The following is a 17,144-nucleotide window of genomic DNA, read 5'->3' as shown; positions in this document are numbered from 1 at the left end:
CAAGCGTGCATTCAAGTGTGCATTCAAGCGTGTACAAGCGTGCATTCAGTGCAAGCCTCAGTGAACTGAAGCCTGCACTGAATGCCGTGGGAAAACGCACTGATTGCACACGATACCCGTGGGAAAACGCTCCGCCACGTGTTTTTTTTTCATATTTCGGGGCTTTCTTTGAAACCCGGAAAAAAAGGACTACGTGAGACGTATCGTAAAGGAAACAATTAGATTGTTGGTTTCGGAAGGTGCTCTACAAATTTGCCTCTCTTTGCCGGCTGCTATGCATCGTGGTGACTCCGACGTCCGAGTTGTGTTCTTGCTATTACGAAGTGTGTTCTCAACATATAAATCGTCATCTATATGCGCGATGCGTCGCCTCTTTGCTCGACGCCAAATGTGTTCGTTTTACGCAGAGTGCGTGTGGTCAGAAGTGTGCGTAAGTGTTGCCGATCTCGTTTTCTTATGTAGTACCCCGACAAGGAAAGCCACCATCACAGCGGCCTCCTCTGCTTCGTACATGTATTGTTAATTTCAAAAGCTGTTACTGCGCTATTGAAGATGCTTCAGTCGGTGAAGGGAACTTAAGGAACGTCTTAAAAGTTACATACTTCGAAACATGGAGCTCTGTCTTGAAATGTGGACAGTGAAATGAAATGTGGACGCTAATGTCATGAATCCAAATTTCGGGCATGTGGACATTTGAAATTAAATACACGCATTGCGGTGTACATATTCAGAAGGAGGTGCCATAGCACGTCGCGGAAAAGGGAACTCCTCTTAGAAATGAAGCGTAGATAAATACAAAAAATGGCAACAAAAAAGCCTTAAATTAGTTCTAACAATGAAAAATACTACAAATACGCACGGATAATATACACCATAAGAATATAAACACAGTGAATAATGCAACTGCGCACGCAAACACGCCGCAGTAGCTTTGCGACTATGGCATCGCTCGGGGTCGCGGATTTGTTAAGGTCGGTTGGCAGCCGCATTTCGTCAGGAGCGAAATAGAAAGCGGAGTTCCACTTAGATTTTAGAACAAGTTAAAAAATACCACAATGTCAAAATTAATCGGCAGCCCGCCAGAAAATCATGCCTTATAATCCAATTATCGTTTTCACACGTACAGCCGCGTAATCCAAATCAAATTTATTACTTCTGCTACGATGTGATGTGTCATGTCAGGCAATGACAATGCTGTATACCCTCTGAGGTTACGAAACATGGCGCACAACAATGCCTCAAGCAAAGACCTCTCACTGTGCGTTCTGTACGCGCACAAAAAGCAGTGGTGCACTCAACGTAACGTTAAATATCAACTCAGCCCTGTCGTGTTGGACTGACAGTTGATGAAATTAAGCATTATCCGTCAGCATCACCGCTGATTATTCGTCACTCATGGTAAGCAAAACAGAAAGCTTCGCTTACACCAATTCCCAGAGTGCGTGGGATATACATAATTTTATTTCCTCAGTTGAATTGTTTTTCTTTTCTCCCAGCATTTTTTTCGGCAGTCTTTGTGACGCGTCTTCAATGCAGCTCGACAGCCAAGTCTAATGCGCCCTGGGCTCCTACGTACTTTATTGGGCTGTTTCTACACGTTCTCTGTAGCGCACTTATGAGCGGTGGCAGAAACTTAATCAAACCATGACCGGAAGCACCAGCGCTTGTCGCAGTGTGTCCTACATGCTTTATGGCGTCTTGACTTGTCAGATGTGTGTGGCGAAAAGTGTTTCGTCTCGCAAGGGAAACGATCAAACCAAGAAAGTCGGCGAAAAAAACAAGGCATCCAGTAATTTCGTATGCAGCCTGGGTTCCCAGCGTGGCAATCAGATGTATTACCGCATCGTTAACAAAACTGCCAAATTGCAATAGCCCCGCAGGGGCGTCTGCGTCAGCAGGCGTTTGGTGCGTTGCGACACCACAGACCCGAGCACACGAGGGTCGGACCCTCCCGCGTGTAGCCGTGCGCGGCTTAGCCGTGTCCGGGGAAAAGAGGATCCTGGGGGTTGAGCCGATGCCGGGTGTTCGGACCTATAAGGCCCCCCGGCGGAGACAACACACCCCTTTGGCCTCGGCTTCACGCAGACGGCACCCCCGGACTGACCCACCCGGGGGAAATCGGTAGTTGCCTTTTCGTGTCTCTCTCTCCCTCCAGCCTTGTCTTTCTCTCACTTTCCACCTTTCCTGTCTTCTCCTAGCTTCCGTTTACTTCCAATTTTTCCAGGCAGCAAGGGTTAACCTTGTGTGAATAACCAACCTAGGTTATCTCATATTTGGGTATAGTGATAACGTACAGCTGGCGTTTGCAGGACCTGTTTTTACAGTCCCTGTAACGTCCCCTTGTAGGGCTCCACGGTAGGTGGTTGGCGTTATCGCCGAAAATTACATTATTCTATGGCTAGTTCCTTCCCTCCCCTCCTTGATCGCCCTCACAAAAGAGGGCGCACCGAAGATGTGTTCAAGTTCTTTGGTCGTGAAAGACCCAACTTCCCACGGTATCATGTCATCCACTCTGAAAAATCCGATAAGCAAGTACGAAATATCTCCCCTTTTCTAGTTTCCGAGTCCTTAACTGATGTCCTTGGTCCAGGCTACAAGGTATCAAGGCTGGCAAGTGGCGATCTCCTGTTAGAACTACATGACCAGAAACAATACGAAAAGTTGCCCAGTCTAGTGTCATTTGGGGATGTTCCATTGACAGTAACTCCTCACCGCACTCTGAACACCACCCGCGGCGTTGTTTCTGATGACGATTTGCTCCAGCTGACAGAAGCTGAGCTCTTGGAGGGCTTCAGTGAGCAGAAAGTTGTCAATGTCAGAAGAATTAAGATCAGAAGGGATGGTAAAGAAATTCAAACGAAGCACCTAATACTCACATTCGGTTCAAGTATTCTGCCCGAGTCTGTAGAGGCCGGGTACATCAAGCTCCGTGTCAGACCATATGTACCGAACCCCCTAAGGTGTTTCAAATGCCAGCGTTTCGGCCACAGCTCGCAGAGCTGCCGAGGCCGCCAAACATGTGCGAAATGTAGTGCCCTTGAACACGCCACTGAAGCATGTAATAACTCTCTCCACTGTGTAAACTGTGACGGGGATCACGCCGCGTACTCGCGGTCGTGCCCCTCATGGAAAAAGGAAAAAGAAATTGTAACTATAAAAGTAAAAGACAATATTTCGTTCAAAGAGGCACGAAGGCGGGTATCATACCTGCCCAAGAAAACATTTGCCGATGTGGCGCGTCAGGGGGCAGCGTCACAACGGCCTCCGGCGGCTGTCCGACCCTCAAGCAGTGTGTCGGCAGTTACGCCATCTGCCCCCGCGGCGGTTGCAGCTAGCGCTGCTCCGTCAACCGAGGAGAAGGGACCATCCACCCCAAAGGTGGGTGCAGCCGAGGCTGCCCCAACCTCCGAGGCCCCTTCCAGCGCTGGCAACGTCCAGCGCAGCCAAATCCCCCAGGGAACCCCATCGACCTCCGGGCTGGTGGGCGCAGGGGTCTTGCCCTCCAAGGCGAGACTCTCCCTGGTGACTTCTCGCTCGCAAGAGCAGGTGTCCGGCGCCTCACAAGAGGCAATGGACACTACACCTATCCTCCAGGGGCGCCAAGCGCCTAAGGAGCGGCGAGGTTCACTCGAACGCTCCAGAAAGGGCAAAACTGCCGTTACAGGGCCTCGAAAGGGCTCTGTAATTTAATCACTGTAATTTCCATAAACACTACTTCTGTTTCTGTACACACAGCACATATTATCACCCAATATGGATACACAAATAATTCAATGGAACGTCAGAGGTCTTCTCTGAAACCTTGATGACGTGCAAGAGCTCATTCAAAAACACAATCCAAAAGTGCTGTGTCTACAGGAAACACACCTAAAACCAAAACACACTAATTTTCTTCGACAGCACATTACTTTCCGCAAAGATCGCGATGATGCTATGGCATCATCTGGCGGTGTTGCCATTGTAATTCAAAAAAGCATAGCGTGTCAATGTTTACAGCTACGAACGGCCCTCGAAGCAGTAGCGGTTCGAGTTGTCCTGCTGAACAAACTCATCACTATTTGTTCGATTTACGTACCCCCGCATTACCAACTAAACAAACATGAATTTCAGTCCTTGATAGATCAATTGCCAGAACCTTATCTTGTTCTTGGCGATTTCAATGCACACAGCAGCTTGTGGGGAGACTCTCGTATTGATGCGCGAGGTCGTCTCTTTGAGCAGTTCCTTTTTTCTTCTGGAGCGTGCCTTCTCAATAAGAAAGAACCCACATATTACTCTCTTGCAAACAGAACCTTTTCGTCAATAGATCTTAGTATAGTTTCCGCGTCTATACTGCCCGAACTCGAATGGGAAGTTACAAATAATCCCTACGGAAGCGACCACTTCCCCATACTATTAAGAACACTTAAAGAAAATGAATATCTACCACAGGCTCCTAGGTGGAAGATTGACACAGCAGACTGGGAGGAATTCCGAAATTTAACTAGTATATCATGGGATGACATGTGTTCTTTAGAAATCGATGCTGTGGAAGACTTCACAGCCTTTATAATGGATGCCGCATGTAAATGCATACGTGAAGTAAGTGGCTCGGCATGCAAACGGCATGTCCCGTGGTGGAACGATGAATGTAGAGTCGCACGTAGGAATCAAAACAAGGCGTGGGGGTTGCTACGTGCTTCGCCCACGGCAGAGAATCTTGTTAACTTCAAGAAAGTTAAGTCTCAAGGCAGGAGAACCCGCCGACAGGCCAGAAGAGAGAGTTGGCAAAAGTTTTTATCGAACATCAACTCGTTTACAGATGAGGCGAAAGTCTGGAACCGCGTAAATAGAATTAGAGGCAGACAAACATATTCACTCCCTCTCGTAAACACACAGGGTGATACGCTGCAACATCAGGCAGACTCACTTGGCGAACACTTTGAGAGTGTGTCAAGTTCAAAACATTATTCGAAATCCTTCCTAAAGTATAAACAAATAGAAGAATGTAAGCCACTCAAAGGAAAATGTCTACAAAATGAATCGTACAACTGCCCTTTCAGTATTGCCGAGTTCAGAGCTGCCTTGAGCTCATGCAAGAGCTCTGCACCTGGATCAGACAGACTCATGTATGAAATGATCAAAAACCTACCCAGTGATACCCAAGTCACACTACTCACACTTTTCAACACCATTTGGGCTGCAGGATACCTCCCAACTGCATGGAAAGAAGCCGTTGTGGTTCCTGTTTTAAAACAAGGCAAAGATCCTTCCTTAGTGGTAAGTTACCGCCCGATCGCCCTCACGAGTTGCCTTTGTAAGGTATTTGAAAAAATGATTAATCGGTGACTCATCCATTTCCTTGAAATGAGCAAAATGCTTGATCCGTATCAGTGCGGCTTCCGAGAAGGGCGGTCCACAACCGATCATCTCGTACGTGTTGAAGGAAATATCCGGGACGCATTTATACATAAACAGTTCTTCCTATCGATATTTCTCGATATGGAAAAGGCGTATGACACGACGTGGCGTTACGGAATCTTAAGAGACCTGTCAGAAATGGGCATCCACGGTAATATGCTTAATATAATAAAAAGCTATTTGTCAAATCGTACCTTCCGGGTAAAAGTCGGCAATGCACTCTCACGGCCTTTTACGCAAGAAACGGGTGTACCCCAAGGAGGCGTTCTCAGCTGCACGCTCTTTATCGTGAAGATGAACACGCTTCGAGCTTCATTACCACCCGCCATCTTTTACTCTGTCTACGTCGATGACATTCAAATAGCTTTCAAGTCCTGTAACCTCGCCGTCTGCGAGAGACAGGTACAGCATGGTTTGAACAAGGTGTCAGGGTGGGCAGAGAAAAATGGATTCAAAATCAATCCTCACAAGAGTTCTTGTGTTTTGTTTACAAGGAAGAGAGGCCTGGTTCCAGATCCCTGCTTAGAAGTGTGTGGACAACAGATACCTGTAAACAAAGAACACAAATTTCTAGGTGCCATACTTGACTACAGACTCACTTTCGTCCCCCACATTAAACATCTTAAAGAAAAGTGTCTAAAAACAATGAACATAATCAAACTTCTATCCCACACTACGTGGGGTAGTGACAGGAAGTGTTTATTGAAACTCTATAAAAGCCTCATTCGATCACGATTAGACTATGGTGCTGTGATTTATCACTCTGCCGCCCCGAGCGCACTAAAAATGCTGGACCCTGTCCACCATCTAGGAATCCGACTGGCCACAGGCGCTTTCAGAACAAGTCCCATACAAAGTTTATATGCAGAATCAAATGAGTGGTCACTTCATCTTCAGAGAACATACATGAGCCAAACATATTTTCTGAAAGTCCACTCAAATCCTCAACATCCCTGTTTTAATACCATTAATGACATGACATATGCTACACTCTTTCGCAATCGTCCTTCCGTAAGACAGCCTTTCTCGCTGCGTGTGAGGGAGCTTAGTGAAGAAATGCACGTTCCACTCCTCGAGCTTCCCCTAATGCATCCAGTCAAGCTACTGCCTCCGTGGGAGTGGCAGCTCATACAATGTGATATATTTTTCATGCAAGTTACAAAACACGCTCCAGAGATTGAAATCCTAATGCATTTCCGGGAACTCCAGCACAAATACTCCTGCACGGAGTTCTACACAGACGCATCGAAGTCACACGACGGGGTGTCCTATGCAGCCGTCGGTCTATCCTTCTCGGAATCCGACGTACTGCATCCGGAAACTAGTATCTTTACGGCTGAGGCCTACGCACTGCTGTCGGCCGTAAAGCATATAAATAAATCACAACTCCAGAAATCAGTTATATATACGGACTCCCTCAGTGTTGTGAAGGCCTTGATGTCATTTTCTAAGCACAAAAACCCAGTCATCAACGAACTCTATTCCGTCCTATGTAAAACGTATATATGTAACCAGCATGTCATCATATGCTGGGTGCCCGGTCATAGGGCCATTGAAGGCAATGTTCTGGCGGACCAGATGGCCACATCAGTTGCATCGTATTCTGTAAATCCTACCGCAGCAGTCCCTGTCACAGATCTGAGGCCCTACTTGCGCAGAAAACTGCGGAACTACTGGCAACGCTCGTGGCACATGGAAACATACAATAAACTGCATGTAATCAAGCCACAATTAGGTTTCTGGCCTCCCGTAACAAAATCCCGCCGGACAGATGTCCTATTCTGCCGTCTAAGAATAGGACACACTTTCGGCACACATAACTTTTTACTCACGGGAAACGAGCCTCCAACCTGTGGTAGATGCGGGGAGAGGCTGACCGTCCTCCACGTCTTACTGGAGTGTCGGAAAGCCGAATCTGAACGAAAGAAACATTTTCCCGTAGCATACCGCCAGCACATCCCCCTTCATCCAGTAATGTTACTAGGCCCAAAACCTTTATTTCACACCAACGCAGTACTAAGCTTTCTGAAAGATGTTGTCTTGCATGTTTTTAGCCCCACATGTTCGTAGCGGGTCCTCTCTCCAGAGGATGCCGCTGCGATAATTATTCTGAATAGCACGTGCCTCTAGGCCCTTATGGTTCAAGGGCTCTGGCGAGGCAGTAGTGCTGTAAGCAATTTAAAGTCTCGCATATTTTAAACATTGCATCATTCTTTTACGATGGATTTTAAAGTTCATAGTATTCGTCATCAGTCATCGCCATAATTTTATAGCACGTAGATTTTACGCACTTTACAGCCAAGTCACATCTTCCATAATACATCCTTAACACTACCACCAGTCATGGCGCTCTTTGGCCAAACCTGGCCCTTGCGCCACAAAACAACACACATCATCATCAAATTGCAATAGCTTCTGTGTTGTCATAAAAATACACAGTGCAATCTGCTCCAATTTCTCCCGCTTGATTTTTGCATATTTCGCCATTCCTAGAAGCGAATTCTAGTGCTCTTTACGTAAGTCGAACCCTAACCTTCATTGTAACGCACTTAGCACAAACAGCCGCTACATGTTTCATTAAAAAACTGAGCCCTCCCATTGGTACAGCCAATGAATACCATACTGTACGACTGTTCTCCATCAATTTGAGCAGAACCCCGTCCGCACAGAATAATGTATTTCATGTAGACGACGCTTGCAGAATCAATGTCACGTGTGGGTGTATTTAACTGGCGAGGGCGAAAATGGTTTTAAACGTAAAACTTAGCCACGTCTTATACTACGCCGTATTTCACGCTGACAACGTTTAAGTTTAGATTAGCAATTTGCGTAGGGATCTGGTCAAAGCAGTCTCCCGAAGAAGCGTCAAGAACGAACTGCTCTGAGCGAAAAAGCAAACGTTGCAACGAAGGAAACAAACGCTTGTTTCCGAACGAGAAGTGCGGGTGACTTAATTGAATAACACTGAGCGGAATTTACCGTACAGAGAAGAGTTGCGCTTGTCTGCTTTGGGTCGTCAAGGATTTTGTTAATTTCTGTAATGTAGTTTCGATTTTTGACATCTTTGTAAATGCCAAATGCTGCAACGGATTCGAATTTCCACCACTCACTTAGTCCATAGGTAGCGGAACTTCATTGCATCATTCCGCTCTAGTTGCGATAAGCACGCGTTGTCATAGTATGTGTTCGGGGACGCGCCATATGGATTGCGTTGTTATTTTCCTTGGCAAGTACGCTTCAACGCCATGGGAGCACACGTGGCAGGGGTCACTGCAGTGACGAACAACTCCGTGTAAGCGGGCTGCAACGAAACAGGCCTGCTGCACCACAGCATAGACGGTGACGCGAGGCTAACTTATATTTAATATTGATTATTTGCGAAGTATCTGAAGTCGAAACATGGAAAAAATCAAGGAGAAAGCTCACACTTGTTTCGAGAAAGACAATGCCGAATACGCCTAACGTACCTCTATAAAATGTTGGAGACAGTGTCGGACGTACCTTTAGCCACAGCTTTTCTTTAACGGGGAAAACGCGTATACGCTCCCTGCCACTACTTATTAGGTCATCAGACTGGCTCGATGTAAAGCCAGTTATTGCTAGTTTTACGATAGCTTTACTATATACTGACAAGTGCATACCCGTCTAGGAACCCAGCCACGTGGCATAAAGCCTGCGTTCGCTAAACTCCTAGCCACATTCTCTTGTAAATGCTAATTCAGAAAAAATAATGAAAGAAACACCTGGTCTATGCCTAATCAACGTGATGCAGCTGTTCAGGCCGTTTCCAACCGACCGCCGCATGGCACGCAAATAATCGAGCAATTCAGAAAATGAGAAACAATAATTTTTATCAGGAATTTGAGCAGTACAGGCATATCTTCAAAGGCAGCTGCTTTGAAGTTCAGCGCACGTTGTCACAGGCTATGTAATGGCAGCGGTCTGTGCGGCCTGTCGTGAGCGGCACAGTGCTGACTGATCCAGCGGTGATTCCAGGCCTAGGCGAGGACGATGCTACCCACACCGAGGCATCAGCACGAAGGTCTCGGTTCTGAAGAGGCATTCCCGCTGGTGAACCTGAAGTTCTGCAAGTTTTCCGACGAACGGGCAGCCCAAGGCGGCATGGAAACAGCGCACCGGAAGTTTCAGAAGATGCCGCACTGGGAAGTGCAGAACCACGAGGTCGGCCTCCACAAAGGGTTCACTGTCCAGGGGACACGAGCCGTCACGGGGCCTGTCTTCGAAACTGTCGCCCTCCTGCCGAGCCGCATTTGTCCCACAATCGGAAATGTCGTCAAGGCACCAATCACACAAGGTGTGACCGCAGGGAAGCAGCGCAGTATCGGCCGCAACCGCCGTGCATCTCACGCAGACGCGCACCCAGGACAGCGGCTTCACGAAGGTGATGGGACGCTCGTTCACAAATGGGCAGTTGAACCCTTCCAGGGTGTAAGTGGCATCCGGGCGATCCTCAGAAGACCCGGATGGCTGCAAAGGAGAGCCAGGTTGCCCGTCTCCGTAGTTTGAGCCGTAGCTCTCTCGAGCGGCCGTGCGATTGCTCGTTCGGCGATGGAAAGCTTCTGCGTTCATCTCTGGTAGTTGTCGGTGTCTGGGCGCTTGCTTGGTGGTGGCCGAGTTTGAACAGCACGCCTTTCACGATGCTGATGCTTGCAAGACGATCCGGGAATGATGGGCGTCTCACGGGCTTCGTCTGCGGCCAGGCGCAGGTCGGCAAGGTTGTTTGCGGCGAGCAAGTGCGTGACTACGCGAAGGTCCGACTCGGATGCACTGAGAGCTGAGAAGAATGCTGCCGAGATGGACACTGTTTCTTTTACAGCCTGGCAGGTGTGGCTTCCATTCTTGGTCGTGATTGGTTGCAAATTGCTGGTGAGGGGGTTAAAGAATTCTCCAATCTCAGGACGTCTTTGTGGCGAGAGCGGGAGACATGCCGGCAGCAGAGAGAGAGAGAGACTTCCACTCTCAAGGTCAAAGGAGGGGTGCATTTTTCCAGAGTAGGCAAAATGGAATTTATTCATCAGCTGTCATCGCAAGTACACAAAGACGAAACAGAGACGCTCCCAGCTCACGAAGATATTCTAACTCGCTCAATTCTCGGTACTTGGGGTAAAAGGAATACAAGCTACAGTCACTGGCCAGCCCTCGTCCGCATTCCATTCTTCACACTGCTCCCACCTGACAATAGAATAAGTCATTGACAGCCTTTCAGCTACGCTGCTTCGAGCTAATGTCTTTAAAAGCATGGTTGCACATATTTTAGCTCGTTGCTATTGCACCATATGGTGTAAGTCCTGACAGGCGTTTAAAGGCGGAAGGCATGTACGAACAGGAATGACAAATCCTTTAAATTAAAAAAAGGAACAAGTAAGGCCCACCTATTTGAAATTGCCTTCATGTATGTATGTTTGTATGTATGTATGTATGCATGTATGACATATATATATATAGCTGCAGTTGTTCAATGCACAAACAGATATCAGTATCCTTCGGCAGCAAGCAATAACACTGTCGTGTTTCCTGAATACAAATGTGAAAAAGTGCTGTGCAGATATTGTAATATGCTTCACGAAAAATACTGCGTGGGTGGTTCATTCGATTGCATTTATCCCCGCAGGGGCGTCTGCGTCAGCAGGCGTTTGGTGGGTTGCGACACCACGGACCCGAGCACACGAGGGTTGGCCCCGCCCGCGTGTAGCCGTGCGCGGCTTAGCCGTGTCTGGGGAAAGGGGGATCCTGGGGGTTAAGCCGATGCTGGGTGTCTGGACCTTTAAGGCCCCCGGCGGAGGCAACACACCTCTTCGGCCTCGGCTTCACATAGACGGCACCTCCAGGCTGACCCACCTGGGGGAAATCGGCAGTCGCCCTTTTCTGTCTCTCTTTTCGCACATCTTCGTCTTTCCCTCTCTCTTTTAGTCTTTCCTGTCTTCTTCTCCTTCTGATAATTTCCAACATTCCTGGCGGCGAGGGTTAACCTAGTGTGGTATGACCTACCTTGGTTATAACATATGTGGTTATAGCGACGACGTACAGTTGGCATGGCAGGGCTTGTTTCACCACATACCTTGCCGTGTCCCCTTGTTGGGCTTGGTGGTGGGTGACTGGGGTTGTCGCTGAAAACTCAACATATTTCATGGGAACTTCCAACCCTTTTTCATCCGATCGTCCCTCTAAAAGGGGGCGCACCGATGCTACATTTCAGTTTTCTCTCAAACCCACCCAGACTTTCCCGAAATTTCAAGTTGTACACAGTGATAAACCTGACAAGAATGCAAGAACGATTTCACCATTCATTGTGGCGAAGTATCTCACAGAGACCATTGGAGGCGGCTATAAAATCACCAAGCTGGCCAGTGGGGACCTATTACTTGAACTAAAAGACAAAGCACAGCACGACAAGCTAACGAACCTTGTACAACTTGGAGACATCCCTGTCAGTGTAACAGCACATCGAACCATGAACACGGCCAAAGGGGTAATCTCTGACATCGACTTGATGGACTTGACCGATGAAGAACTCCTGGAAGGATGAAAATGTAATAAACGTACAACGAATAAAGATCAGACGGGAGAACAAGGAGCTGCCAACTAAACACCTGATAGTCACCTTTGGCTCTAGCACGCTACCAGAGACATTAGAAACTGGATATATCAAAATCAGAGTACCACCATACATCCCCAACCCGCGACGCTGTTTTAAATGCCAAAGATTTGGCCACGCTTCCCAGAGCTGCCGAGGGCGGCTAACATGTGCGAAATGCGGCGCCAATGATCACTCTGCAGATGACTGTAAGGCTGAGCCCCGTTGTAGTAACTGTAACGGTGGCCACCCTGCATATTCTCGATCATGCGCAGTCTGGAAAAAAGAAAAAGAAATAATTACGATAAAGGTAAAAGAAAACATAACTTTCAGAGAAGCAAGACAGCGCATCTCACCAACATTTGCACAGAGCACATCTTTCGCCGAAGTGGTACGTCGGGGGGCAGTACCACAACGGCACTTGGCGGACGCCAGCGCCACGCATAGCGAGCGTGCGGCAACGCCACCCGCCCCCACGGTGGGAGCAGCGAAGGCTGCCCTACCTCTCCCGAAATTGTCCACAGTGGAGGCCTCTGCTGGTGCTGGCACCAGTCAGCCCAGCTCCGAGGTCAAGACAAGCCCATCAACCACCAGGACGGTGCGCTCCAAGGCCTTGTCTTCAGAGACAAGGCCTTCGCGGAAAACACACCGCTCGCAAGAGCGCGTGTCCAGTGCCTCTCAAGAGGCTATGGACACAACACCCAGTCAGAAGGCGCAGTTGACGCCTAAGGAGCGGCGCGACTTTGTCGACCGCTCCAGGAAAGACAAAACTCCAATTACAGGGCCTCAAAAGGGCGCTGTAAGCTAAATAAAATCCATTCTCCTTGACACATAGCACAACATTTATTTTAATATGGATACACTAATTATTCAGTGGAATATCAGAGGCCTGCTTTGCAACCTCGACGATGTCCAGGAAATCCTTAAAGAACAAACTCCAAAAGTGCTGTGTGTCCAAGAGACTCACTTGAAATCTAATCATAAAAACTTCCTATGTCAGTATGTTATTTTTCGGAAGGATCGCGATGATGCCCTCGCATCGTGCGGCGGCGTAGCCATCATAGCTGACAAATCTATAGCCTGTCAACACCTACGGCTACGAACACCCCTTGAGGCAGTGGCCGTTCGTGCTGTACTTTTAAATAAACTGATAACCATTTGCTCTTTCTACATACCGCCGCATTTTCAGCTTCACAAACAAGAATTCCAAACATTAATAGATCAGTTACCCGAACCATATCTTGTGCTTCGAGATTTAAATGCACACAGCAACCTATGGGGCGACTCGCGCTGCGACGCGAGAGGTCGCCTGATTGAACAATTCCTTTTTTCTTCAGGGGCATGTCTTTTGAATGGGAAGGAGCCCACGTATTACAATCTGGCAAACAAAACATACTCCTCAATAGATCTTAGCATTGCATCTCCAACTCTTCTACCCCACTTTAAATGGAAAGTTATTACAAACCCTTACGGGAGTGACCATTTCCCTGTGGTTCTAAGCACACCAATGTCTAATGAATGCCTTCCACAACTACCTCGATGGAGAACTGACTCAGCTGACTGGGAAAAGTTCAAAAATCTTGCTACTTTATCCTGGGACGACATGTGTGCTTTAAGCATAGACGCTGCGGTTGAATATTTTACGGTTTTTCTCCTTGACACCTCCTCCAAATGTATCCCTGTAACAAGTGGATTGTCCACAAAACGCCGTCTTCCGTGGTGGAACGATGAGTGTCGAAAAGCGCCAAAGAAGCAAAACAAGGCATGGGCTTTACTTCGGGATTCTCCGACAGCAGAAAATCTAGTTAATTTCAAGCAGGTCAAATCCCAGGGTCGGAGAACGCGGCGACAAGCTAGAAGAGAGAGTTGGAGAAAGTATATATCGGGAATTAACTCATACACTGATGAAACAAAGGTTTGGAACAGAGTGAACAGAATAAACGGTCGACAGCCTTACTCGTTGCCTTTGGTGAATACTCAAGGCGACAGCATGGAAGACCAGGCGAACTTTCTTGGCGCACATTTCGAACAGATATCCAGCTCGTCGCACTATTCTGAAACATTCCAAAGGTACAAAAAGCAAATAGAAGGAAAGCCACTAGACCGGAAAAGCACAAAATGCGAGGCATACAATAGACCTTTTTGCATGGCAGAGCTTCAGGCAGCCCTAAACAGCTGCAACAAATCTGCCCCCGGTTCTGACCGCATCTTATATGAAATGCTAGAACATCTGCCGCCTGAAATACAAAAAACACTTCTTTGTCTTTACAATTCTATATGGTCGTCCGGACAAATTCTCTCTGCTTGGAAAGAGGCCATCATAATTCCTATATTGAAATCGGGTAAGGACCCTTCTTTGGCAAATAGTTATAGGCCTATAGCTTTGACGAGCTGCTTATGCAAAGTTTTTGAGAAGATAGTAAACAGTCGCCTGGTACATTATCGAGAAATTAACAAGAAATTAGATCCATATCAATGTGGCTTTAGAGAAAGCAGATCGACGACAGATCAGCTTCCCAGCAGGGGCGTCTGCGCAAGCAGGCGTTTGGTGTGTTGCGACACCACGGACCCGAGCACACGAGGGTTGGATCCTCCCGCGTGTAGCCGTGCGCGGCTTAGCCGTGTCCGGGGAAAAGGGGATCCTGGGGGTTGAGCCAATGCCGGGTGTTTGGACCTTTACGGCCCCTCGGCGGCGGCAACACACCCCTTTGGCCTCGGCTTCACGTAGACGGCACCCCCGGACTGACCCACCCGGGGGAAATCGGCAGTCGCCTTTTCCTGTCCTCCTCTCCAATCTTCGTTTTTCTCTCTCGCCTTTTTCATCTTTCCTGTCTTCTCATCACTTCTCCTCACTTCCTAGTTTCCCGGCGGCAAGGGTTAACCTTGTGCAGCTAGCCAGCCTTGGTTATGCTGTATTTGGTTATAGCAGCGATGTACGGCTGGCGTTGGCAGGGTTTCTCTAGCAGGAACTCCTGTCACGTCCCCCTGTTGGGCTCCATGGTGGGTGGTCGGCATCGCGGCCGAAAACCCTACTGTACTCATGGAAAACGCTTTTCCTAAACTCCCTGATCGCCCTCACAAACGAGGGTGCACCGAAGATCTCTTTCAGTTTTTCGGACGACAAGTCCAGAATTTTCCTAGATATCATGTGATCCACTCAGAAAACCCAGACAAACTAGTGCGTAACATTTCACCGTTCCTTGTTCCGAAGTCTTTAACTGAAGTTTTTGGAACAGGATATAAGGCGTCGAGAATGACAAGTGGTGATCTTCTCTTGGAGCTCCACGATAAGAAGCAGTACGAGAAACTGCCGAAACTTGTCTCATTTGGCGAGACCCAAATAACAGTAACTCCGCACCGTACCATGAACACCACCCGCGGCGTTGTCTCGGACGATGACATGCTGACATGCTGATGGATGATGACATGATGACTCTTGGAGGGCTTCAGTGAACAGAACGTCATAAATGTTAAGCGAATTAAGATCAGGCGAGACGGTAAAGAGATAAATACGAAACACCTGGTACTCACTTTCGGTTCAAGTGTCCTCCCCGAGTCCATCGAGGCCGGTTATATCAAATTTCGTGTTAGGCCATTCGTGCCCAATCCTCTCAGATGCTTTAAGTGCCAAAGGTTCGGCCACAGTTCACAGAACTGTCGAGGCCGGCTGACATGTGCCAAGTGTAGTGACACTGAACATTCCTCCGAAACATGCCAGAAGACTCCACATTGTGTCAACTGTGATGGCGAGCACGCCGCATACTCGCGCGCCTGTTCGTCCTGGAAAAGAGAAAAAGAGATTGTGACAATCAAAGTCAAAGAAAATATATCTTTCAAGGAGGCACGTAGGCGGGTGTTATACCTGTCTAAGAGCAGCTTTGCCGATGTGGCGCGTAAGGGGGCAGCGTCACAACGGCCTCCGGTGGCTGTCCGACCCACAGGCAGTGAGTCGGCAGTTACGCAATCTGCCCCCGCGGCGGTTGCAGCTAGCGCTGCTCCGTCAACCGAGGAGAAGGGACCATCCACCCCAAAGGTGGGTGCAGCCGAGGCTGCCCCAACCTCCGAGGCCCCTTCCAGCGCTGGCAACGTCCAGCGCAGCCAAATCCCTCAGGGAACCCCATCGACCTCCGGGCTGGTGGGCGCAGGGGTCTTGCCCTCCAAGGCGGGACACCCTCTGAAAACATCTCGCTCGCAAGAGCGCTTGTCCGGCGCCTCACACGAGGCAATGGACATTACACCTGACCCCAAGGCGCACCAAACGCCTAAGGAGCGTCGAGAATCGCTCGAACGCTTCAGAAAGAACAAAACACCTATTACAGGGCCTCGAAAGGGCTCTGTAATATAAGGCATCCACTCCGTCTCCGTAAACACAGCACCAAATTCACCTTAAACATGGATACACAAATCATCCAATGGAACATCAGAGGTCTCCTTAGAAACCTTGATGATTTGCAAGAACTCATCCACAAACATAATCCAAAAGTGCTGTGTTTACAGGAAACTCACTTAAAATCTAAACACACAAACTTTCTCCGTACGTATCTTACGTTTCGCAAAGATCGCGATGATGCCGTCGCATCATCGGGTGGTGTTGCGATTCTTACTCATAGAAGCATTGCATGTCAAAATTTACAGCTACAAACGCCCCTTGAAGCAGTGGCGGTTCGAGTTGTCCTACTAAACAAACTCATCACCATTTGCTCCCTTTACATACCCCCGCATTACCAACTGAACAAACATGAATTTCACTCCTTGATCGATCAATTGCCAGAACCTTATGCTGTTCTTGGCGATTTCAATGCGCACAGCTCCCTGTGGGGCGACTCTCGTATAGATGCGCGAGGTCGCCTTGTTGAACAGTTCCTTTTCTCTTCTGGAGCGTGCCTTCTCAATAAGAAAGAGCCCACATATTACTCTCTTGCAAACCGATCCTTTTCGTCAATAGATCTTAGTATAGTCTCCCCGTCTGTACTGCCTGAACTCGAATGGGAAGTTACCGACAACCCTTACGGTAGCGACCACTTCCCTATACTGCTAATATCATATAAAGAAAACGAATATCCACCATATGCTCCTAGGTGGAAGATTGAGACAGCTGATTGGGAGAAATTTCGATCTCTAACCAGTATCTCATGGGCTGACCTGTCTT

The 17,144-nt window shown here is 48.2% G+C and overlaps 1 protein-coding gene across 5 annotated transcripts in view; it reads left to right on the top strand.

Annotated features, from left to right (window-relative positions):
• Positions 1–17,144, top strand: part of LOC139052848 (hemicentin-2-like) — a 363,460-nt gene that overhangs the window by 196,947 nt on the left and 149,369 nt on the right. The gene's annotated exons all lie outside the window — the stretch shown is intronic.

The sequence above is a fragment of the Dermacentor albipictus genome, unplaced genomic scaffold (genome assembly GCF_038994185.2).
Source record: "Dermacentor albipictus isolate Rhodes 1998 colony unplaced genomic scaffold, USDA_Dalb.pri_finalv2 scaffold_40, whole genome shotgun sequence".
NCBI lineage: Eukaryota > Metazoa > Arthropoda > Arachnida > Ixodida > Ixodidae > Dermacentor > Dermacentor albipictus.
Note: the sequence above shows the minus strand (reverse complement) of the source record. Positions and strands in the feature narration are given on the sequence as shown.